Source organism: Lycium barbarum, chromosome 12 (genome assembly GCF_019175385.1).
Source record: "Lycium barbarum isolate Lr01 chromosome 12, ASM1917538v2, whole genome shotgun sequence".
In the NCBI taxonomy this organism is placed as follows: Eukaryota; Viridiplantae; Streptophyta; class Magnoliopsida; order Solanales; family Solanaceae; genus Lycium; species Lycium barbarum.
The window spans coordinates 96,716,882-96,742,500 of NC_083348.1; the positions used below are offsets into that span (position 1 = coordinate 96,716,882).

General features: G+C 36.0%; 2 long non-coding RNA genes across 2 annotated transcripts; one reads left to right on the forward strand and one right to left on the reverse strand.

The window, feature by feature from the left end:
• Positions 1-4,948: 4,948 nt before the first annotated feature.
• LOC132621989 (uncharacterized) lies at positions 4,949-8,626 on the reverse strand. The gene is made up of 2 exons (XR_009575781.1): positions 8,496-8,626; positions 4,949-7,626 (listed from the first exon to the last, which is right to left on the reverse strand). It is a non-coding gene; the product is annotated as an uncharacterized LOC132621989 (long non-coding RNA).
• Positions 8,627-8,825: 199 nt separating this feature from the next.
• LOC132622382 (uncharacterized) lies at positions 8,826-11,353 on the forward strand. The gene is made up of 2 exons (XR_009575882.1): positions 8,826-8,991; positions 11,181-11,353. It is a non-coding gene; the product is annotated as an uncharacterized LOC132622382 (long non-coding RNA).
• The last annotated feature ends 14,266 nt before the right edge of the window (positions 11,354-25,619 follow it).

Sequence of the window (25,619 nt, forward strand, 5' to 3'; positions counted from 1 at the left end):
TTGATACAGAATTAAAGGGATTATTTCTCTCTCTCTCTCTCTCTCTCTCTCTCTATATATATATATATATATATATATATATATATATATATATATATATATATATATATATATATATAAATTTTTAACTTGAAAATAATAATTTCATTTTCAAGTTAAGATTCAACTTTTAAATTGATGTTAATGCATTTCCAAAAAAATGTTAATCATAAAATCTGATTTTTTTCTCTCTCATTTCATTAAGCACATTAAAATACTTTCTTGTGCAAGTTAAATTGTAAATTTGCTGACTTTTAATGCATGTTGAAAGTCTAATTTTCATTATAGTCATTCATTAAAACATTTACTACTCAAGTTAAATTTTTAATTAAATTCAAGGTCATTCCAAATTATATAAATGTTAATCCATGTGAAGGATCTATTTATGTTTAAAACTTAAAGTATATTATTATTATTATTATTATTATTTATATTTTTTTTTGCATTTCGTTTGAATACAAATGAAATAGGAATTTTTTACTCATTTACACCCCTTGAAAAACCAATATTCAAACTTGGGAGATAGGTGGTACCTCCAAAATCGAACTCATTGTCGATCAGTACTTCGACCTGGGTAGAGCGTTGAACTGTAGCATACATGTCAAGCGCCGCTATGCATATGTGATTTTTAAAAATCTCAGGACAACGAAGAAATGATGATAAAGATTCATCGTCCGTAATTGGCATCTCACCTTAAATTGGTGAACCATCGGCTATAAATGAACTTGGACATCGTCCGGTTATAACCACCGATAGTTCAGGATCATTTACGAACATTTTACTCCTTAAGACGCATTGCAGATGATCATATTTTAGGGAAATTGGAAACCTTTGCCCTATTTCAGGACCACGGCTGTATCTAACCGAACCTGCTTCATACACAACTTCAGAGTCCGGAGCCTAAAGGGTATAAAAATACACGGTACAAACCAAAAGGGGGTAGCCGAAAATATATATACCAAAACGGGTATAACGTGAACTGATCCACGTTATACCCCGACTTTTTTTTTCCAATGTCAGAATCACAACGAAAAAAAATAATATTTTTTGTATAACGTGGACTGATCCAAGTTATACAAATAATTTTGTATAATGTGGATCAGTCCACGTTTTACAAATATATATGTTGTAAAACGTGGACTGTTCCACGTTATACAAAATTATTTGTATAACGTGGATCAATCCACGTTATACCATTAATGTATATTTTTCTCCCCAACGTTTTATAAAATAATTTGTAAGACGTTGCCTCTATTTAAATCATATTCGGTTGTGTTTTTAATAAAAAAAATTTATTGATTTTTTTAATTTTTAAAGCATATAGTTAATTTCAGTGATTAACTGAAATAAATATTTTAACACATGCAATAATTAATAAATCAATAAATCTTTTCTTTGCAACCAACACTTAGTGTTTTTTCCATACTTTGACCTACGATTATTCGTGTGTCAAGACTCCGAAACGCCAATATTTTATATAGAACCTGATATTTTTTTCTGCGTACGATAATGTAGGCTCAATACATCAAGAATACGTAAACGTTCGGATCGTCGTTTTAGGGGTTGAAAAGATACCCGAAGTAAGTTTTGTTTGGAATCTTTAGGGTGTTTTATTTTTTAAGATTTTGATTTAAGCGTGTTATTTTTTAATCAAGACATAACTTTATTTTGAATATAAATCTAATTTTAAGAAATATAAGGTGAAAAACTAGTTGTAAAGTGGTCAAACTTTAGATGGTCATAACTTTGCGCTCGGACGTCCGTTTTACGCGTTTTTTTTTTGAACTTGCATATTTTTTCGAGATCTATGCGGACATGCTGCATGGCGGTTTGGCCAAGCCGATTTTTAAAAAAACACCTTTTATCCCATTCAATTTCAATTTTCCCCCAAATTGGCCTGAAATTTTCAGTTTTATTTACTTATAAGATGATGATATGCAATAGATTTCAATATAAAAATCTCGGGGTAATGTAGCTGTGAATGTCAATTTCACTTCTGCGGTTTCAATTTTTGAAAATAAAGCTGACTAATTTTCTCGACATATAAAGTTGACTAAAAAATTATTTTCCTATTTCGTTTTTATATAAATGAAATATATATATAAAAAAATTATCCTATTTCATTGGTATATAAATGAAATACAAAATATATATATATATATATATATATATATATATATATATTCCTATTTCGTTTTTATATAAACGAAATACAAAAAAAAAATGTTTTATCCTATTTCGTTCATATACCAACGAAATACAAAAAAAAAAAAAAATTATATTTTCCTATTTTGTTTTTATATAAACGAAATAAAAAAAATATTTATTTCGTTTTTTTATAAATGAAATACAAAAAAAAAAAAATTATCCTATTTCGTTGGTAGTCCAATGAAATACAAAAAAAAAAAAAAAAAAAATTATATTTTCCTATTTCGTTTTTATATAAACGAAATAAAAAAAATAATATTTATTTCGTTTTTTTTATAAACGAAATACAAAAAAAAAAATAAAAAAATTTATCCTATTTTGTTGAACTACCAACGAAATAAAAAAAAATATTATTTGTTAAATTTGCTTCAAGTGTAGCGAAATGCAATCGGACCGGAACAGTAGTGATGGGTCTTTCGTTGGATACCCATTTTGGTATAAAAAAATGCATTCTATTTTGGGCTATTAGCTCAAAAAACAACCCATTTTGGCTCCGGACTCCGTTCGGTTAAGCGTTGTTTGAGCGCAACATATTTTTTATTAAAAATATATAGGATGATTAGATTATTAAGAAGGGTATTTTAGTAATTTAATTTTTAAGTTTAGGTGTTTATGCTTTTAATATAGTATAGATAGATAGATATGTTTCAACAACTCATATTTCCTACAGACCGTTATTTTCTGGCTCGTCTTGATTGCTTGGCAGGATGAAGGATCTTATAATCTCTGAGAAAAAGTTTTATAAGGTATTCATTTGCTTTAAAATGAAATGAATTCCATACAATTCAATATAATTTAGAAAAACGATCATAGAAATGATTTTTGGATCTGAATTTGGTTTTTTCAAGTTTCATGTCATGATCAAAGTTAGGCGATGCATCTCTTATTAGTTTATAGTTTATCTAAAAGTTACTCAAGGAATTGGTTAATCAAAATTGGGAAATAAAGTAGATATTACAGATGAAGAAAAAATTTACAATGGGTGAGACATAAATATGACATGGTATGTGAGGGAGTATTTTATTATAATTATATTATGGGTCCCATCATTTTATGCTCTTCCTTCCCTTCCTTTCTTCTTCCACGTTGTTTGTCATTTCTCTCTCCTCTTTCCTTTTTTTTTTTTCTCATTTTCTTTTTTTTTTTCATCAATTTTAAAACCAATTCTATTATACTCAGATCAATTTTTTTAAGAAATTCTTCTGTTTTATCATTTAGATTTTTAATTTTCTTAAAAAATCAGTTAAACTCCGTACAAGCTTAAAAGAAAATAATTGGCACTCCCAAAAAAAAAAATGTAAAAACTAATAACCAAAAATGAATGTAGGATACTTTTAAAAGTAAAAATACCTTAGGAAATTTATTGGAATTCTTTTTTTCCCTTTTCTTTTGATATATATTATTCAAAGTTGCTACATTCTGTACTCGAGAAATTCAAAGTTCTAAGTGTCATCAAAGTAGACCCTGAATTTAGTGGCGTGCAAAAATCGATTTAACTGATAAACTGAACCGAAAAAGGAAAAAAAGTTATTGGTTTAGAAATCTATTTGTTTAATGATTTTTTAAGTTCTAAGTTCGCTCGATTTCAAATTTTAAGTTCATAAAACTTAGAACTTAAAAAATCATTAACCAAATAGATTGCTAAACCAATAATTTTTTTTTTCGATTCAGTTTATCAGTTAAATCGATTTTTGCACGCCACTAAATTCAAGATCTACTTTGATGACACTTAGAACTTTGAATTTCTCGGGTACAGAATGTAGCTTCATTTTTGGTTATCAATTTTACATTAAATTTTTTTTGGACTGCCAATTATTTTCTTTTAAACTTGTACGGAGTTTAATTGATTTTTTAAGAAAAAATTGAAAAGCAAAATGATAAAACGAAAGAATATCTTAAAAAAAATTGATCTGCGTATAATAGAATTGATTTTAAAATTATTGAAAAAAAAGAAAATGAGAACAAAGAGGAAAGAGGAAAGATAAATGACAAACAACGTGGAAGAAGAAAGGAAGGGAAGGAAGAGCATAAAGTGGTGGGACCCACAATATAATTTTAATAAAATACTCCCTCACATGTCATGTCATATTTATACCTCACCCATTGTAAAGTTTTGGGTCAATTTGTTTTGTGTTTGTCACTTTATTTTTGTTGATCTGCCTATAATGATAGATGAGTAAAAAACTTTTCAGTTTGATTTATTCTTTCTATTGATATTGAAATTGTCTGTCTATCCTCTTATTTTATCTTGCAAAATGGAACTTAGGCTAGTGTTTTATACATGTGAATTGGATCTTTTTAAAGGCTGTACGGTCTTTGGGGATTTGTACATTTGTTGCCAACTTCCATCTATATATGAAAATAGATGGCGTGCCCGTGCTACGCAAGGGTGCCCCATGTACCTTTTTTTGGTTCTAACCCAAAGTAGCATACACCCATAGCATTGTTGTTAGACCATCACTCATACAAACCAGATTAACTATTAACCCAGAGCAGAGAGAACCGCGGCAACAACAGTAGTACAAAGTCGTCATTCCCCTTCCACTTCCGAAAGATTAGTTTTGAATAATATTTGCCTCTTCTCCAACAAACAACATGAAATAATACTTAATTGGATAGATGTGCAGTCAAAATCCTCAATAAGAAGTCTAATATCCTATAAAACCTCTCAAGTAGTTGCACACTGATAGGAATTTAAGTAAATTCGAAAAGTGAAAATCAGATTTGATCAAAGAAAAATAGGACTTACAAGCACCACCAGTTATTCGGATTCTGATTGGCTTCCTAATGCTATTACCCAACTAAATGCAAAACATTGCAAGGGACACCCCATGAAATGCAATTACAATAATTATCTGAGAAGAAAACAACTCAGACTAATAGCAAGTAGTCACCTACTTAGAAAATAGCCACGCCAAATCCCAAGTTGATTATATAATGGAGTAACAGAGGAAACTACATGTAAATAAACCTTCTTTCGTCTTTCTTTTTCCTCCAAATAATAGGCTCATTATGCAGACCACATAAGCCAAGTAATGCGGCACCTACAAAAGAATGCCCGTGCAAACCAAACAAAAATGATGGACCTCAGAGAGTCTTCCAAGTCAGCCAAAAGTATTACGGAGTATGCCAATCCATTTGCGTGCGGCGACCTACCTTCAGATCCAGATATTATTTGCAAATAATTTCTTTCGCTGCAGCATAGGATGTCGTGTGGATCAAAAGGCCAAGCTACATGCTTCCTGGAGTATAGTGTTTTATGTAGCAGACTCTTGCACTTGAAGTGCACAAGCCTTATACTTTGCTACATACATTCTCATACTAATAATCAGAATCAATCTCTTACAATGTTATCATGCAAAACTGCTCCTAGATATATAATAGTTGTCTATCCATCATACCATCACATCACAAGAGAGATACCGATCAATGTAGCTAACAGTCAGATCCAGCATAATACAAAGTAATGCATAAAACTCAAGAATAGACTCACCCTCTAACTTGCAGTAGATTTCTTCAATGATTGCAGGCGAACAACTTAAAAACCTTCCGATAGGACGCTCTTTAAAATGGGAAAGATTTAACATATTAAAATTTGTCAATACTAAGAATGCGAAGCATCTACCAGGAAGTTGTACAAATACTCGAACATGAAGGAACCTTAGAAGGATTTCTCAAAGAAAATAATGCCACATCTTCAATCTGTGAAAGCAAGAAATTTTATGCCAAAAAAAACAAAGAACTTGCTCATCGCTAAGAGATTCCAGTGGAAGAAACAATAAAAAGATGTTGATAATGTCTGTATTAAAATCCATAGCGTTTAAAATCTATTAAAGTATACAAATTAGTAAAATAAGGGAATGAAGTCATTTTTGACTGATGCAGCAGTTCCTTGAAGACGGTGATAATGAAACTCAAAAAACAAAATAGGAAAAAAATAGCAATCAGCCCACAACGAAGTTCATTCCAGCATGTTATTACAACAACAAACTCTCGACTTTGCTCAATTATTAGTTGAAAAAGAATGGGAACTATTCTAACGTGTACAGGTATATATTAAAAGAACTCCAAGAATAACAAAAGGAGACCAAATCCTTAGGAATTAGAAATACAACGCTCCGATTACGTAACTCATTTTCATTCCTCTTTCCTGTTCAATTGTATTTATTAGCAGAATATAATCACATTCACTTGGTGAGTATGGCAGTCTTTTTCAAGCCATTTTGCTAATGTTATCACTTGGGAATGGTACACACTTATCTTAAGTACTTCATTGATTGCAACATGCAAATGCATGTCAAAAATGGAATAAGCAATTAAGGAGCAAGAGAGCACCAAACCTGATTTGTACTTTAATTATATATTATATGTAGTACATGTAGCCAAAGCTAAGGTAGATTTCCTTTTCAAAACATTTGCCACTGCTCCTATGAGCAAAACTTAGTCTTTACCAAAGTTTTAAAAAAGAAGAAGAAACTGGCCCAGGTAAATGCAACAAACAGGTGCCGGAACAGCTGAACTCTCAAATTAAGTTAGACAAGTCGGTATGCTAACCTTTAAAGCTCTCATCTTTTTGTTGCCATATGTCCTCTAAACGGAAGTGGTGACTGAGATCCGTTAATACAAGTCCAATTCTATGTACTACTTCATATTTTTTTGATAAGGTAAATTTTATTAAAAGGTACCAGGATGGTACAGAATTACAACAAAAACAGCCCCTGCCATACCAGGGAAACTATAAACGCCATATCTCCTCTAGAAAGTTCATATATTGCTCCATATTTTCCATAACTTGTCTTTTCATATATTTTACTGCTTTTGTTACAAAGGGCTCCATATCAAGAAAGGAAGATAAATGCAGAATCCCATCTTGAAACGTAAAAAGTATAGGTTTCTAATTAATTTCTGAAACAAAAATTGGCAATAATAAGATCAGACATACTACTTCCAGCTTCAAATACGCCATGGTTTCATTAACTATAAAGGCAGGGAACTTGTAAAAGAGGATAACATTTAATTTGTGTTTAGAGTCCACATGCTAAATATGCTAGGTTTATCAATCAGGTTCGTCAATGATTAATCACATTGTTCATTACCGCAAACCCCTCATCCACCAAAGTAACTTGAAGCAAAGCAAATGAGAATGCTTCCGTAAATATAGCAAGGGAAACAAAAGAAAGAAAGTGTGAAATAGTTAACTAAAGAGAAAACAATAGATGACTGGCAAGACCAAGCATGAAATAACAAAAGCAATTAGAATGAGCATACCCCAAATAATTGCAGCCACAAGAACGAACCGAGTAAAACCCCTTTTCCAGATAATCTTCATTGGGGAGTCTTGGTATTATTTCTCACTTGCAAGGAAGCCTTCCTTACCATCTGCATTCACCGTTATTTTTCTTATTCAATTTCAACAGTAATAGAGACCAACACTACAAAGCAAGAAACCCTTTATCATAGTTATACTAATTGCCAGTTCAAAAGTGACACGGAGTATTTAAGTGCCGCAATGCAAGACATTCTTCGTCATAATTGCCCTAATTTCACACTCAGTTTCAACAGTGGTAGAGGCAGCATCACCCTTTTATCATAATTATGAATTCAAAATCATTTAACTAACTGAATAGTGTCAAATATTTTGGACATTTCAAGATGGAAAGTGTATCATATAAATTGGACAAACTGTGTTTATTCACCTCCCTTAATCCTTCATTGCGTATCATCAAGATACATTTATCGAATCCCATATCTTAAAGAAGCTCATTCCAGTGAAAAATTGAGTGAATGATATAAATCCAAATTGCAGTTACTCTGTCAAAAGAGAAAAGTACAAATTTTTTTGACTTAGGCATATTATCAAACACCCTCTTTGCGCATCAACTTTCTTTATTTAAGAATAGTGGAGCTAGTAAGTGAATTTTCTACCGAAGAAAAAAGATTACCTCAAGCAAAATGATTTTCCATCCTTGTAGGGAATCAGAATTTGACACATATCAATAATTAGCGAAAGAATTTTGATACTTGAGATATTCTCTAAGACGGACTAATTTATTTTAATCAGTAATTTTCTCAAGCAACTAAGCCATTAGAGAATTAATCGAAACAGACACCAAATATTGGAGTATCTATTTCCAGACATGCATGTGAAGATCAGAAAAAAAAAAATACTGAAAGATAGGTGAGAATCCAACAAAAATTTGCCCACAAACATGGGCAATAAGAAAAGATTAATTGGAGAGAATACTTACGACAACTGGGAGCTCAAATTAGACGAAGGGAACAACTTTTGCAGAAATCCACAAAATGAATTAATTCTGAAAGGAGAGAAGATGGTGAATGGAACCACTGTGGTAAAAGAGTGAGATGGTGGGACGGACACGTGTTTATTTTAAGGCCAACGGACGCTTACAATTTAGCCACAAAAGAAATGTGAATTTACTTAAATACCCTTCGTCGTCCAAAAGCTTCACCTATTAATAATTTAATTTAAAATAAAATAAATTTTCTATAATTAGGAGTACGAACACAGCTTCAGCAAGTTGTACAAAAGGTTATCTAAGTTGTACAGGAAACTTGGACTAATTTCATTGGTGTTCGGTTTCTTGCCTTCTTTCCCGTTAACACATGTATTGCATTCTCATTCTCTCTACCTATAGTTCTTTTTCTTTTTTGCTGCTGATAATTCCCCAAGTTTCCATTTCAATCTCCTTGTTTCCATAAAATCGTTTCCAGATTTGTCCTAAGGTACTTCATTTCTTCCCATAGTTTGCTATTTTTTTTCTTCTGATTCCTTCTCAATACCTCTATTTCTACGTAGTTGGCATTCTGAATTTGAGGAGCTTTTTTTTTCCTTTTACATTATTCTCGGTTACAATTAGACTTTTGCTATAGTTTTGGTGAGTTTAAATGTTCTTCTTAATTAGACTGTATCTCTAATCATCGTCTGCTGGGTATTGTTTTTTCTCTTCTTTTGATGGAAACTCTGAAAGTTTCTCCATCTTCCCCATTTGTATGTGGATATTTGAGCTGTGCTTAGTTTTTCCTTTTTTTTCTTGATAAGCAAGTAAGCGTTTGATTCTGTGTTTCCAGAGATTATTGCTTTAGAATCTGGATATTATGATTTACAATCTTCATTCTGCCTCTGAAATTATATTCAAATTTATGCTTTATTTTTTTTTAATATAGTGTGGTTGAGTTTGAATATATGATATGATATTCCTCCTTTTTAAAGCCTTTGTTTTGGTGGATCCTGTCATATATGTGGACTGTGATTATTTATTAAAATGTATCTTAAAGAATTCTCTGCTTCAGTGTCCTAACTGCTACAGCACTGGTCACAGGGAGTTGCCACTAAAAGAGTAATTTAATAAGTAGAGAATAACATCCAGTGTGTTTGATGAAATCACCCAACGAAAGGAACATAGTACATTCTAGCGAGTATGTTAACCACTTTTATGCAATCAATCGGGTTGAACAGAGGATAAAACTTGCCCCAAAGGTGAAAAGTCAAAGGAAAGTGTAGAGGTTAGCAACTTGAGCTTATCAATATTGAAAGAAGCTCGAGCACTTAGCATCTAACCCTACTAAGGAAAAGTAATCACATGTAGGGGTTCACTTAAAATCTGTTAAAATTGGTAAGAAGAAGATGCTCTTCTTACTTCTCATTTTTTCTTGTGTGACATTGTTACTCCCGGGAAATGCTTGAAATCTGCATTCCATACACGGTGTTTCTGTTTCAGGAAGTATTTCTTTTATTCCCTCTCTATTAATTTGTTTGTCTTACTTTTTTTTTTAGTCCGTTAACTCCGCCTGTGTGAGCTCGCTCACATTGCCGGTCCCAAGCCCGGATAAAGGAGGAGGGTTGCCGAGGGTCAATCGGAAACAGCCTCCCTACCCAGGTAGGGGTAAGGCTGCGTACATCTTACCCTCCCCAGACCCCACTATTGTGGGATTACACTGGGTAGTGACCAAGTGACCAAGACTTTTTTTTAGTCCGTTGAAAAAAAAAAAATGTCTCATTTTTATTTTATTTTATTTTTAACAACTCTTTAATTCCAACTTTTCACATGGCATGTTTAAGACCACACAGTTCAAAAGCCTTCAAGTCAAAACTAGACAAACAAGTTGAAACTAAGGGAGTAATATTTTTGATAAACTTAATTGTAAGCAAATTCTCCGAGTCCAGTAAACGAGAAGCGTTAACCTGCAATACCCTTTCTGATGTCCTTTATCCGGTGATTATTTTAATCAGAATGTCAAACCTTTTATAGGACCTCTCAACCACAAGGTAGATTGGAAAGTAGTTTGTTTTTTCACATATGCATTGCCCTGATATAGAAATGTGTCCTGTAAATTTTTCATCTTCGAAGCCTTATTCTCTCTCACGTTGTTTTTTCTATAACCCCTTTCAACTTTCTCAATTTATTCCTCTGCCCTCTCCAATTCCCTTCGTTCGTCTTTGCTGCATGTTGCTGCTTGCCTGTATTGGTATGTGCTTCTGAGTTTTTCATTACGAACATGAAAATAGGATCAAATAGTAGTCTTGCTACTATTATGTTTGAACGAAAGTAACGCTCTACATGGTGATGATTAAGAGTGTGATAAATTTAAATTTTCTTTTATTGGTTGCTTTGCTTATTAGTTTCTATTCAAAATGTGGGGATTTAGCTTTGGCGCAATGTGATTGATTTAATTCCTGAGAGAGATGTTGATTGCATTACTTCAAGGCTATGTGCTACTTATTTCATGCTTATTCTGGCATTGTGACTCTGCTAATGAGGCTTGTTTTGTTGTGCTTCTAATCAGAGTTCTCACTATTTCTTTCTTAGATTTGTTTCTTAATGTTCCATTCTACATATTTCTTCACCTTTTATTCAGTGTCTAGCTTTCCTTTTTGTTGACATACATGTCTCCTAAACAATTACCAATGGCAGATAATTTATGATCTCAAATTGAAGATGTTGAGATGGAGAAAGATGGACTCATGTCAAGTTTGAAGCTTCATTAATAATTGTATCACAAGTTTTCTATATATAATTAGCAAGATTGTACAAAAATTCCAGCGTTTGATTATGGTACTGGAATGAAGTGATTCTCAATTGTTTATTGCGCATATATAAAAGATAATATAGAATGCAGCGTTTGGTTATGTTACTGGAAAGAAGTGATTCTCAACATAGAGAAGCTTGTACTTCTATACAGAAGTCTTGTGACCTTAAATGTCTATCTAATTCTTCCTTGGGTTGGGCACTTGCTCCACTAGCTCCCGTGCCTAGCACGGGCATACATTGCTAGTATATATATAAGCGCCGGGGGATGAACATGGCTTCCCCCGCTTGTACCAAAAGCTGCACGAATTGTACCCGCATCAAATTCTTGTACCATAAGCTATATAACTTATACACTTTATCCAGCTATTTTTATATCCTACGTAGACATGTGTCATAGTACTTAATATTTATTCCCTTCTCATCTATAGACGTATGCACTTCAAATTTAATTTTCCGACATATTTATTTTCTCCGTACACTTTTACTTGTTCACTTTTGACTTTTCGAGTTCTAGCTGAATATTTATTCTCATCTCATATATAGACATATGCAGTTCAATTTTAATTCTCCTACACAAATTTATTTCCTCTGTGCACTTTAATTTATTCACGTTCGACTTTTCACATTCTTTGAGAATTAATAAATCGAGCGTGAATATATGTCATAGTACTAAATATTTATTTTCTTCTCATGTATACACGTGTGCACTTCTATTTTAATTCTCCGACACATAATTATTTCCTCTGTGTATTTTACTTGTTCACTTTTGACAAGTGTCATGGAGGGACGAACACAGCAGTCCCTCCTTGTACCCACTGTTTCACGAATTGTACACGCATTAAATTTTTGTACCATGAGCTATATAATTTGTACACTTTATCTAACTATTTTTATATCTCATGTAAACATGTATCATAGCATTTAATATTTATTCCCTTATCCCATGTAGACATGTGCGTCATAGTACTTAATATTTATTCTCTTCTCATGTATAGACGTATGCACTTTAAATTTAATTCTCCGATACATTTATTTTCTCCGTGCACTTTTATTTGTTCACTTTTGACTTTTCGTGTTCTAGCTGAATATTTATTTTCTTCTCATATATAGACATATGCAGTTCAATTTTAATTCTCCTACACAAATTTATTTCCTCCATGCACTTTAATTTGTTCACTTTTGACTTTTTACATTCTTTGAGAATTAATAAATCCCACGTGGATATATGCCATAGTACTGAAAAATAATAAGTGCCATGGAGGGATGAACACAACAGTCCCTCCTTGTACCCACTGCTTCACGAATTGTACTCGCATTAAATTCTTGTACCATGAGCTATATAATTTGTACACTTTATCCAATTATTTTTATATTTCATGTAGACATGTGTCATAGTACTTAATATTTATTCCCTTCTCATTCTCATGTATAGACGTATGCACTTTAAATTTAATTCTCCGACACATTTATTTCCTTCGTGCACTTTTACTTGTTCACTTTTGACTTTTCGTGTTCTAGCTGAATATTTATTCTCTTCTCATGTATAGACATATGCAGTTCAATTTTAATTCTCCTACACAAATTTATTTCCTCCATGCACTTTAATTTGTTCACTTTTGACTTTTCACATTCTTTGAGAATTAATAAATCCCACGTGGATATATGCCATAGACTGAATATTTATTCTCTTCTCATATATACACGTGTGCACTTCTATTTTAATTCTCCGACAGATATTTATTTTCTCCGTGCACTTTTACATGTTCATTTTGACTTTTCACGTTTGTAACGACTAATCTTTCGTTCCTGAAAATAATAATCAAGACAAGAAAAATAGCAACAAAGAATAATATTTGATTTCAAGAATTTGTGCGGGGGTTACAATCTTTATGAAATCTTAAATAAAAAGATGTAATCCTCTGATTCTTCTCCTCACGATACGGCCGTTAATCAAGGGCTTTGCTTGTTCTTGAATGGACGGATTATTTGTTGTTGAGATTTCCCTACGAATGCGGAGCCGAGCTTTAATCACAAACGTAGAGGTATGGAAACTTGCGGCTCACCACTTGGAGCGAAGACTTCTTAGTACGCAGAAGACTTGCGGATAAGAGCTTCTCTATGTCTTTTTCTTCATCCCTTTTGGCCTTATGGAGACCCCTATTTATAGTTGCAGGGGAGAGCTAGGGTATGTATATGATTGGTTGAACCATGTCATTTGAACACTTGGCGACATTTGATTGGTTCTCATTTTGACCTGGCATGCTATGTCACTTATGCACGTGGCACGATTTTATTGGTCCTTGACTAGACTTGGCGTGCCACGTCATTTGATACGTGGCATGGACCTTAGGCTAATAGAGCGGGCTCATCATGTGAAGACCAACTCAATGTGGTAACCCAAATAAAATTGGATTTTACTTTAAATCCACGTCTTGGATTAGATAATTTGATCTTGACTTGGTATTTCATGAACTTAGGAATTTATCCAGATTCAATATGGATTTTAATTCCACAAAATTCTTATGTCTACAAATGCCCCCTACTTCAAAGCTTGTCGAGGTGTAGACTTATCGAACCTTAAAGACATGTCTTGGAGTACTCGTGACGGTGAAAATTTGGACACTCCGAGTATTTTCAACTTTTATTTAAAGCATGTAATCCCAGCCGTTGATGGCACTTTGTGACTTGTATTATTACTTTCTTCAAATATGTAGCTTGGGAATAATTCTGAAACAAAAATTCTCCAAGTCGGATATGATTTCCCGGATAAACATCCATATTACCCAAACAGTAGACTCTGAACAATATCTAGCAAACTTAGGTTGACTAAGACAAAATACTTGCATGAATTATCTTTATTGTATAAAATCATTACAATAATGCTTTTGCAAATAAGTATAGTCCACATCATGTAGAGCCACTACAACTTTGCAGGGCACATATATCATGAGACTTAATTCCTTATGATATACTGAAGATCTAATCTGTGTAAAACTCCAAAGTGATTTCATATATAGTGATAAAAAAAAGTGCCAACGTAGTGAAAAGAGTCATATGAACCCAAGGGTTGTGAATTGCCAATAACAACTTGACGTGCTCTTCTATTTAGTTCGGGTCAAGCTGAAAAAACCCTAATTTGAGTCCCATTAAAAGACCCACACTTCTGCCGCCTCAATAAGCTTATACGTAGCAGCACCTCATTAACAAGAACGCATTCCCTTCTGCTTATCCTCGTAGCAGACGTCATCAGCAACATCCAAGGCTTTTCTCAAGAATTCCCTTTGTTTGCTCCTTAGAGAGATTGGATTAGTATCTAATGCATGCTTCTAAGTTAAGGCCCATTTAATTTTCTTATTCCAGGTGATTCACTTTTTTTTTCCTTTCGTTTTAACAGTAGCTTTGAACTTCACGGCTTGCCAATTTCTGATTTGCGCATCTTTATGAGAAATATTGTATTTGATTGTAGGAGTATCTGAATTGCAAACGGCTTGTGGCGCTGGAAAATAGAATCGCAAAGCTTCCCTTTTTAATATCTTTTGTAGGTTTGCGGGCGTAGCTATACGATTTTAATTTCCTGCAAATACGATGTACTTTTGTGGCCGCAATATGCCGCATCCTCATCTAGAGATAGTGAGCAATAAACGAAATTCGAACTCCAAAGTCCTTTCCTTGGGGGTTCAATCTCCGGTGATCGGCACCTGCTCACTTGATAGAGAGCTATCTGTCGAATTGCTTCATCTTTCTGAATCGTCAAAAAATAGAGACCAAAGACGTCATGAGAAAGTTCTCGAACAAGGCCATTAATATGGATGTCCCTCTATATTATTGCCGCAATTCGTCGGGACGTCGCGTCTACCGAATCTTCTCATCCCAAAGGATATTTCAGCAATTGGAGTGTTCCGCCTTCTGTATTTGGTGAAGTTTGCTACTTGAGTTCTTGACAACAGGTCCAATGCACATGCCGAAGACGACGAAGCAATAGTGGCAGAGAGATTGATATTCAAGATCGGACTATTGGCCCCAAGATAAAGCTTTATGATATTGGGGCTCGCCATGCAAACTAGATTGTCGTACTTCAATCCATATCCATCATGCCAAATTGAAGCGTCGTGCCAATGCCACCGATCCGTATAGAACCAAGAAGCTTAGTGCAGTTCGCACCGCGGGCGTCGATTCGTTTAGAGTCAAGAAGCTTCGTGCAGTTGGCATCATGGGCTCCATCATCCTTTTTTTTTCTTTTGCAGGTTTATGAGAAAGTGCAAATTGTCTCGATATCATACCAAGAAGATGCAAGAGATGGTCATTCGATTAGCGAGGAATTACTTCGCGTGTCCCCTCTTGTGGCTCGGCGAGAAAGAGGCGTGGAGTGACCGTATTACATCTTCGGAGAGTGAGCAACCGTATTCCATAATTGAAGACACATCGACCGTATTCCATCATTGGGGGAACATCGACCGTATTCCATCATTAGAGACATATCTAACATCGACCCTATTCCATCTTTGGCGAGTTAGAATATGGTGCATCTCCGCAAATATTTCTTGGTGTAGAAGCGATGAAATCATAAGATGCTTGTCTCTAAAAATTTAGCTATTGAAGGGATGTTTCGTGGCAGAAATCCTTCTGGATTAGCTATAGAAACTTCTTGAATTTGGTCCGAGTGTCTGTCGTATCACTTTCTTTCCAGCTCTGTGCACTTGTTCCATAAAATTCATAACTTGAGCTTGGAGATTTCAAATTATGCACCGCTTGATCCTTTGAAGCTCAAACTACAACTATGTAGATTATGGAGGCATAATTCACGTTAGATTCAACTTCAACAAGTTTTTGTAGTGACGTCACCATTTGAAGAAATAACGTACACTTGATTAAGGCACTTAAGACAAGTTGATCACAATCCTTGGCTTCAATTGCTTTCACCATAAATTCTTTGTATAGGATGATGTACATATAGTTTCATCCCTTTTTTTTTAATCATTGATGTACCAAAATCCATCGGAATTGAGGCAATAAAATATCTTTTACACTTCGATGCAATTTGTTTCTTTTCTTTTGCAATGTATGTCTTTGTATTTGAAAGAATTAATGTGATGCCCCCAACATTAATTTTGGTCACCACATCATGTCATGCCTTCTTTTTATTAAACTTATGCGACTGAACTTAGAATGTAACTCTAAGCGCCTACGTACCTCAGTGAAGAGGATCAAGTCATAACGTAGTTCAGCAAGATTGATTTTATTTTGACGTCCTAACTTTTTCCTAGGCCACCTCATTTAAGGTCTTCAACCTAGCGGACATTTTTTTTGTTGCACCATACACAGTTTAAACTCAGGTAGGACAGGAGTATTCAACTTGAAGATGGAGCTTTTGTAACTTCAAGAATATGCTCAATTTCAAAGAGCTTAGTAACTTGAGAATTTAGCTCAAATTTGAATAGCTTTGCAACTTGAAGATTTGGCTCAAATTTGAAGAGCTTTGCAACTTGAAGATTCGGCTAAAATTTGAAGAGCTTTGCAACTTGAAGATTTGGCTCGTATTTGCAGATCTTCGCAACTTGAAGACTCAGCTCGTATTTGAAGAACTCCAAAACTCGAAGATTTGGCTCATATTTGAACAACTCAGTGACTTGAACATTTAGCTAGAATTTGAAGAGCTTTGAAACTTGAAGACTTTGCTCGAATTTAAGGAGCATCAAAACTTGTAGATTTAGCTCGAATTTGAGGAGCTTCTTGATATGAAGGTTTAGCTTGAATTTAAAGAGCTTCACAACTATAGATCTAGCTCGAACTTAAGGAGTTTCTTGATATGAAGATTTAGCTCAAATTTGATGAGCTTTACGACTTGAGGATTTAGCCTGAATTTGAAGGCTTATGACATACAGTTTAGACTCTTGTGTCAAGGAGCATTTCAACTTGTAGATTTAGGTTGAATTTGAGGAGCCTCTTTATATAAAGATTTAGTTCAAATTTAATGAGCTTGACGACTTGAGGATTTAGCCCGATTTGAAAAGCTTGTGACATACAGTTTAGACTCGTGTATCAAGGAGCATTTCAACTTGCAATTTAAGCTCATGCGTCAAGGAGCACTTTAACTTGCAATTTAGGCTCATGCGTCGAGGAGTGTTTCAACTTGCAGATTTAGGCTCTTGCGTCGAAGAGCGTTTCAACTTGCAGTTTAGGATCTTGCATTAAGGAGCGTTTCAACTTGCAGTTTAGGCTCTTCCGTTAAGGAGCGCTGTAACATACATGGACTCTTCTATTTCATCTTCGGATTCAAACTTGCCCCGACTATGGAAGTCTTCTAGATCTTCATCTTCGTGAGGCTCACGGACATGCAATAATTGATCTCTACTTGTATCAATGCTTAATTCTATATCATGCGCACGAGTTGCCAACTCTTCAAATGTTTTGGGCCTTATTCCTTGCAAGATGTAACGAAAACCCCAATGCATACCTTGGATGCACATTTCAATCCCAGAAGTTTCACGAAGGCGATCTTTGCAGTTAAGGCTCAAGCTCCTCCAGCGATTGATGAAATCAACAACTTTCTCACCCTTTATCTGGCGGGAATTTGTAAGCTCTATCATGCTCACAACGCGCCTTGTACTGTAGAAGCGGTTAAGAAATTCTTGCTCTAGTTGCTCCCACCTATCAATGGAACTAGGTTCGAGGTCTATGTACCAATCGAAGGCATTCCCTTTGAGGGATCGAACAAATTGCTTGACAAGGTAATCACCATATGTTCCAGCATTATTGCAAGTTTCAACAAAGTGTGCTATGTGTTGTTTCGGATTCCCCTTGCCATCGAATTGCTGCAACTTAAGAGGTTGATAGCCAGCAGACATCTTCAACTTATCAATCCTTCGAGTATAAGGCTTTGCATATGTAAGAGAAGATTTGGGTGCGGGCTCAAATTTATCCTTGATAGCCTCCATGATGAAGTCCTTCAACTGGCCAGCCGGAATCAGACCTTCGGCGGGGACTTGGACCTTCTTGATTGTTGTTGCTTGTTTTGCAGAGGACTCTTCTTCCTCTTGTGTTTCATGAAGCTTCACAGGTGCTTGGGTAGATTCTCCTTCGGCCATGCTCTCCAATTTATTTGTTAACTTGGTGATTTTAGCATCTTGATCTTTAACATACTTCGATAGGCTTTCAACTGCTTTCGTCAAATTTTCAAGTTGTTCTTCTACGGTTGAAGCATTAGTCATCATTGCATGCACCACCATCGTAGGTGATGGAGAAGAACATGGATTTTCGCTAACATATGATGCGAACATGTTATGCCGAGTAGATCCAGTGCTTAAGACATCATTATCGACTTGCGTGAAGGATTTCTTGGACTTAGATAAACTAAGTTGGGCAAGAACCCTCTCTACCATTTTGGCGACATCCTCGCCTTTTTCTATGGTGTTTGCAGGGGATCTCATGACTTTTGAAGAAGAACCAAAGACGACAGCAGATTCAGACTGTGCTTCTGAAGCTCGTTCTCCTAGCAATTTGGCTTGGTTTACGGGTCTGATGCTCCCCTTAGTAACATCTAGGATGTTTTCCATGGCAACGGAGAATTTGGATCCGATAATTTTTGCGGATGCGAATTTCGAGTTGACCTTCTTGGAAGCCATCTTAGTGTTATTGAACTTCAACTGTTGGAGAGAAGAGATGAGAGGTAAAGATTGTCCCACTTGGCGTGCCAAATTTGTAACGACTAATCTTTCGTTCCTGAAAATAATAATCAAGACAAGAAAAATAGCGACAAAGAATAATATTTGATTTCAAGAATTTGTGTGGGGGTTACAATCTTTATGAAATCTTAAATAAAAAGATGTAATCCTTTGATTCTTCTCCTCACGATACGGCCGTTAATCAGGGGCTTTGCTTATTTTTGAATGGACGGATTATTTGTTGTTGAGATTTCTCTACGAATGCGGAGCCGAGCTTTAATTACAAACGTAGAGGTATGGAAACTTGCGGCTCACCACTTGGAGAGAAGACTTCTTAGTACGCAGAAGACTTGCGGATGAGAGCTTCTCTATGTGTCACGACCCAGCCCCGTGGGCCGTGACTGGCGCCCTTCTTGGACACCCATACGTACCTATCTAACAGATCCGACATACTAAATAGCTAATCCGTTTAACGTACATAAATCCATACAGATATAAGGTGCGTCGCACAACATACATATACATATATACATACTGAAACATGTACAGAAGCCGTTAGGGCTATTATATCAGACAAAGTCGCATATCGCACGTACCTACCCGGACAGTGACAACCCACAACCCACAACCATGTCTACAGGCCTCTAACATACAGAACAGAATCAGAAGACGGGACAGGGCCCCGCCGTACCCAAATGATCATATATACAGAACATACATACAACAGAAAATATATACCAAAAGTATTAGCTCCGGATCAAAAGGAGCTCTCCAAGCAGCAGACTGACGTCCTAAACTGGCGGCGTATCACGCGGCGCGTCTGTACCTGTGGGCATGTAACACAGCCCCCGAAGAGCATGGGGTCAGTACGAAGATGTACCAAGTATGTAAAGCGGAAACATAACATACATAATTAAAATAACCAGAGTCAGATATGTAAAATCGTAACAGACGGAAATACAGAAATAGAACGGACAGAATCGGATTCGTAGCGGAGTGAGACTTACAGAGTGTACAGACAGAATCATAAGCGGAGTCAGACTTACAGAGCGTGCAGACAGACTCTCAGACAGAACCAGAACTCAAATGTATGACAGACAGAATCAGTGTCCAAATCAGATTTTCAGAAGTGTGACAGACAGAGTCATGATCCAAATCGGACATACAGAACTGTAACAGACAGAATCATGCATGCAGAGTCATAATCACATACAGACGCGCAAATCAGATATCAGATCCCACTCACATACAGACAGATCCCGGCCCTTTGTAAGGGACGCGATAACAGAACCCGGCCCTCGTAGTACGGGACGCGGTGGACAGACAGATCAAATCAAATGCCATCCTGGCCGCCATCTCCGTAATATCACATAATCAGATCATAATCAGATCATATCAGATACAGACAGATCCCGGCCCGCACATCCGAGGGACGCGGTGAACAATGCAGTGAAAGTGCACGAATTACAAAACCTGGTCCGGGCGCAGTGAAGGAAGCGTTGAGGCATCCACGAACAGACAAATGAGAAACCATATGCATACAGACCGACATACAGACTTAATAAAACTGAAACAGTTCAGAAAACAGATCAAATCAGAGTAATCAGATTATATCAGAACTGAGTGTCCAGAATCGTTCCAGATATCGGACTAATATCAATATTCAGATAGATGGTCATAATACTCATTAGTTAGCGGACGGAAACATAATTAAGAGTTACTTATGAAGAACGGACAGAAATAGATCAATTTGAGCCATACCGGGAGTATCAGGGTTTTGTGGGCCCACCTCGGACCCAACCACAGTGAAGTACATAAATTATGGATAATAAGCCTTAGGGAGTCGTCCATAATCATTTTAGAGTGTTTCGACTCCATTTATGGAAGTTGCATACTTAGGGGTCAGTTTAGAAGAAATTGATTCAATCTTACTGAATGATTTGGCGCTATTTTCAATCTTGGATTGTGAGTCGCAGAGGTGCAATCAAGGCTCGCTTCCAAGCCTGTTACACTCAGAACATGCCAAAGAAAGATAGGGACGACTTTACATACCTTGGTTGTGCCTTACGCTCGTCCAATTTCAATTCCCGTTTCGTCAGAAATCTGCAAATGGTCATCTTTGTCAGTTACTATTCATGCAAGTTAACATTTCAACTTTGGTTAAGCACTTTGGCTACCGAAATTCCGGCAGCACCTCCCCTAAAAATATGACACCCCCGAGATTCAACTCGGCTCAAACTAACCAACAACAAGCCAATAACAACATCAACAACAACAACAATCAACACAATATACCTACTTTCCAACATAAGGCCATAATTCTCATTTCAACTTCATACTTTCAAATCAATTCCAACTCAAACCATTTAACCTTCATTTAGGTCATAAGAATTCTAACGACACAACTAACATATCAAACAAAACGATTCATCACCATCTTAATTTCTTCCATAGCCACGGCCAACATCCATATTTTTCCAATTCAACCCAAATCATTCAACTTTCATTTTTGATTCATATTCCACAATAATCACAACTAAAATATGACACAAAATTCAACACCAATTCCATGCACAACCATGCACACACACACGGCCATACATACACACACACACACGGCCTACACACTACAATTCACAACACACAATTTCTTCATACTTCTCATTTATTTAATAAAACCATAACAACATAATCAACATACTAACAAGTTCAACAATTTTCCTTCATATAACCACTTCCCACGGCCAACACACAAACACACACCACACGGCCACCACATGCATGCAACACTTCCATAATTCTCATGCACTCTACATATACTACAACACATACATAATTCCTCCAACATAAAAATAAGAATTCTTACCTTTTCCAATTTCTTTCCACTTGCCACTAGAGTTGTCCTCTTGCCAAGATAATTGTATCAAGTTGTAGATAATCTTGCACTTAGTAATAATCCCTCAAGAATTGAATTTTGAACCAAAGGATTTGGCTCCAAGAATTTTTTTCTTCTTCTTTTCTTTTCTTTTTCTCTCCAACCCGACGGCTCCTTCCCTTTTTTTCTTGATTTTTCCTTTGATTTTCTTGAAGTTTCTTGAACCTTAGCCCTTTATATAATTAATCACATGCAAAATTAATTAATTTCCATGGACTTAGGCCATGTTGTGGCCCGTTGGGCCTCCCTTGTTTGGGCCTTATTTCTTTTTTTTTTAGCCCAAATATTCATGAATCACATTTTGCAATTTCCGAAACGAATTTCCAAAATTTCAATTTTGCCCTTAGGCCTTCTCCGGTGTTTTCACGTTTAAATTTCCATAACCGGCATACACATACTAAGAAAAATTCAAACATAGCCTCCTTTCTCTTAAATCTCAATTATTTCGAAATTTCCGATTATGCAAAAAGGCGGGATATAACACTATGTCTTTTTCTTCATCCCTTTTGGCCTTATGGAGACCCTTATTTATAGTTGCAGGGGAGAGCTAGGGTACGTATATGATTGGTTGAACCATATCATTTGAACACTTGGCGACATTTGATTGGTTCTCATTTTGACCTGGCATGCTATGTCACTTATGCACGTGGCACGATTTTATTGGTCCTTGACTAGACTTGGTGTTATGTCCCGTGTTTTCGTACAATTGGAAATCGAGAAATAATCAAGACTTGTGTGCTATGAGGAAATATTTTGATTCTAATTGATATGACTATGTTGGTTATGGAATCATTGGTGTTAAGACCTCGGGGAAGGCCGAGGGTAAATTTGAAATTTCGGAAATTAGTTTCGGGAATTACAAAACGGGACTTCGGTGAATTGGGCCAAGAATTGGACAACAAAAATTTGGGCCCAAAGAGGTGAAGTGGCCGGCCATAGGCATGGCCCAAGCCTTTTTTTTTTATGATCATGTGCCATGCACATGACCCTTATATAGATATATATCATGCTTAGTCTTTAGAATTTTCAAGAAACCAAACATTCAACAAAAAATTGAAGAACACTCTTCAAAAGGGCTCTCGGCCGAATAGAAAAGGAAAAAAAAATTCCCCAAGCCTTTGATTCTAATCCAAATATCTTAGTTTTCTCATAGTTGTAAAGTACTCAAGACGCTCTCCGACGGGGTATAATTAGTTTGGCGAAAGGTGCGCGTTTGCGACAAGTCGGAAATTTAAGAAAATGTATGAATTTTGTCCTTTTAATGTTATGGAATTGATGTGAATGTGTTAAGGATTGAGAATAGACGAGAATTCCGTAACTTTGATGTGTGTGCAAAACCGTGTGAGTGTGTGTAGTTTGTGTTATGGCCGTGTGCCTTAGGAAGGAGAAAGAAGTGTGAATTTGATCTTGTTTAGTTTGTTTAATGCGTCGTTGTAACATTTATAACGTAAATGAATGATTAACGGATTGAATTGGTGTTGGAAAATGAGTTCGGAACATTATCGGAAAGTATATACCTTTGGTATATTTGTGTATATCACTGTATATCTATGATGCTAAAGACTTTAAATGTGACTTATGATTGATGTTAATGAATTCGGAATGAAATAATGCAAGTTAGAATGTTCGTCGTGACTTTCGATGTTTTGGATAGAATATGGAAAGTAATGAACTTCGGGACATTTTGTATATGGTTTGGAGTGTAATTGGGATGTGTTTGAATAAGCTTGAATGAGTGAATGAATACAATAATGTGGATATAGATTTGGAATTTTGAAGCTTGAATGAAAAGTTGCCAACTTATGTAATAAGGTAGAACTTTGAAGCTAGAATGATTTGATTGTGGCTTATGTTGTTTGATGACGTTTGGGTTGTTGTTGTTGATATATTTTGAGCCGGGCTAAGTCTCGGGGGTGTTAGATTTATAGGGGAAATGCTGCCGAAATTTCGGTAGGCAAAAATCAAGTTAATGGGAATTTTAAGCCTAAGAACTTCTAATTGGTAACTTTGACCATTTGCAGATTTCGGACGAAACGGGATTTGATTTTTGGGCGAGCATAAGACGTCTATAAGGTATGTGAAGCTCCCCACTTCTTCGTTTGGCATGTCTTAGTATGGTATGTGAATATCGGAACCTCCGGAGCAAATCTGCTCCTCGAAACCCGATCCACAGAAAAGTTACTATTCATTCAATTCGATTGAAGCCTAAAGGCTCTATTTTGGCCAGAATGCGACCAAATGTCTGAAACCTATCGAAATGTGATCGGGTCGCTTTGAAATCATTATGTATGACCTTTTAGCCTCTAAATGTCCGTAAACTTTGTTCGCCGCCTCGATTCGATCCGAGGTGGGCCCGCTAACCCTGAGATGCCCTATTTGTCCTATTGGGCACTCTTTTTGGATAAGGTTCGATACGAGATCTTCGATTTTGAAACCTCCTCCTATGAGATATGTTTTGAATATTATGATATGCTAAGTTACGTTTTGAGCCATACGTACCATTTTGGAAACATTTTTTGAAACAAACTTTTGTATCAACTAATGATTCGACTATTTTGGGCTTATGAAATGACTTATGAAACTATTATGTTTTGAAAGACTATTTTGAAATATGATTTGCATTTGTCTGCTCACGACTCCGCTCGTGCCTTATTATGACTTCGTTCACCGGTTCCCGGGCCGGTTATGATTCGTGCGCCCTATGATAATTCGGCCGTATGCTGTGATCCGGTTCCCGAGGCCTCGCCATAGGGCCGGGTTCCGTTTGGAGTTATGCTGTGATATGGCTAGTGATGCGATACGCTCACCTTTGTTTGTGTTCGAGGATATACGGAGATTTGAAACCTTCTGGTGTTATGCTGTGTGTGGCGCCAGCGTCGGAGTGGCGACCACGTTCTTGAGCGTTTGCATGATTTCGTCTGCATTATGTATATGTATATGATTTTGATACGGATTTTGACATACCGATTTGTACTCCCCTTTGTTATCTGATTTGCTTTCAGTTTTGGCCCATATTTCTGTACTCCGTGCTTTACATACTCAGTACATATTTCGTACTGACCCCCTCTCTTCGGGGGTTGCGTTTCATGCCCGCAGGTACAGATATTGGTGATCCTCCACTGTAGGCTTCACTCTCTGCTATTTTGGAGTACTCCTATTTGATCCGGAGTCCACTTTTGGTACAGACACTCTCTGATATGTATATACTTTGTACATTTGGCTATTTGGGTACGGCGGGGCCCTGTCTCGCCATATGTCTTTGTTTTGAGTTTGTAGAGGCCTGTAGTCATATATGTGGGGCGAGGGTCCTATGTATGTTTGTTCGATTTTGTTTTCTGGTCTTAAAGCGGTCCGTTTGTTATGATGGCCCTAAATGGCCCTTATGCTTACATTTGCACTTATGACCGGCGATGTCTATTCCGCCGCTCCGTTTGGTTTCGATATGAAATTTTGATTTGTGCGACCGCTTAAGACATATTTTGATATAAACTATGTTTGATATGATTTTTATAAAATTTTGAAATAAGATTGGATTCGGAAAATGAATATGCGATTTGGTCTGGGTACCCAGGTAGGGTGCCAGTCGCGGCCCACGGGGCTGGGTCGTGACACTTGGCGTACCACGTCATTTGATACGTGGCATGGACCTTAGGTTAATAGAGCGGGCTCATCATGTGAAGACTGTTATACCCCATTTTAACCCGGGGTTAGAGCGAAAGTACAACA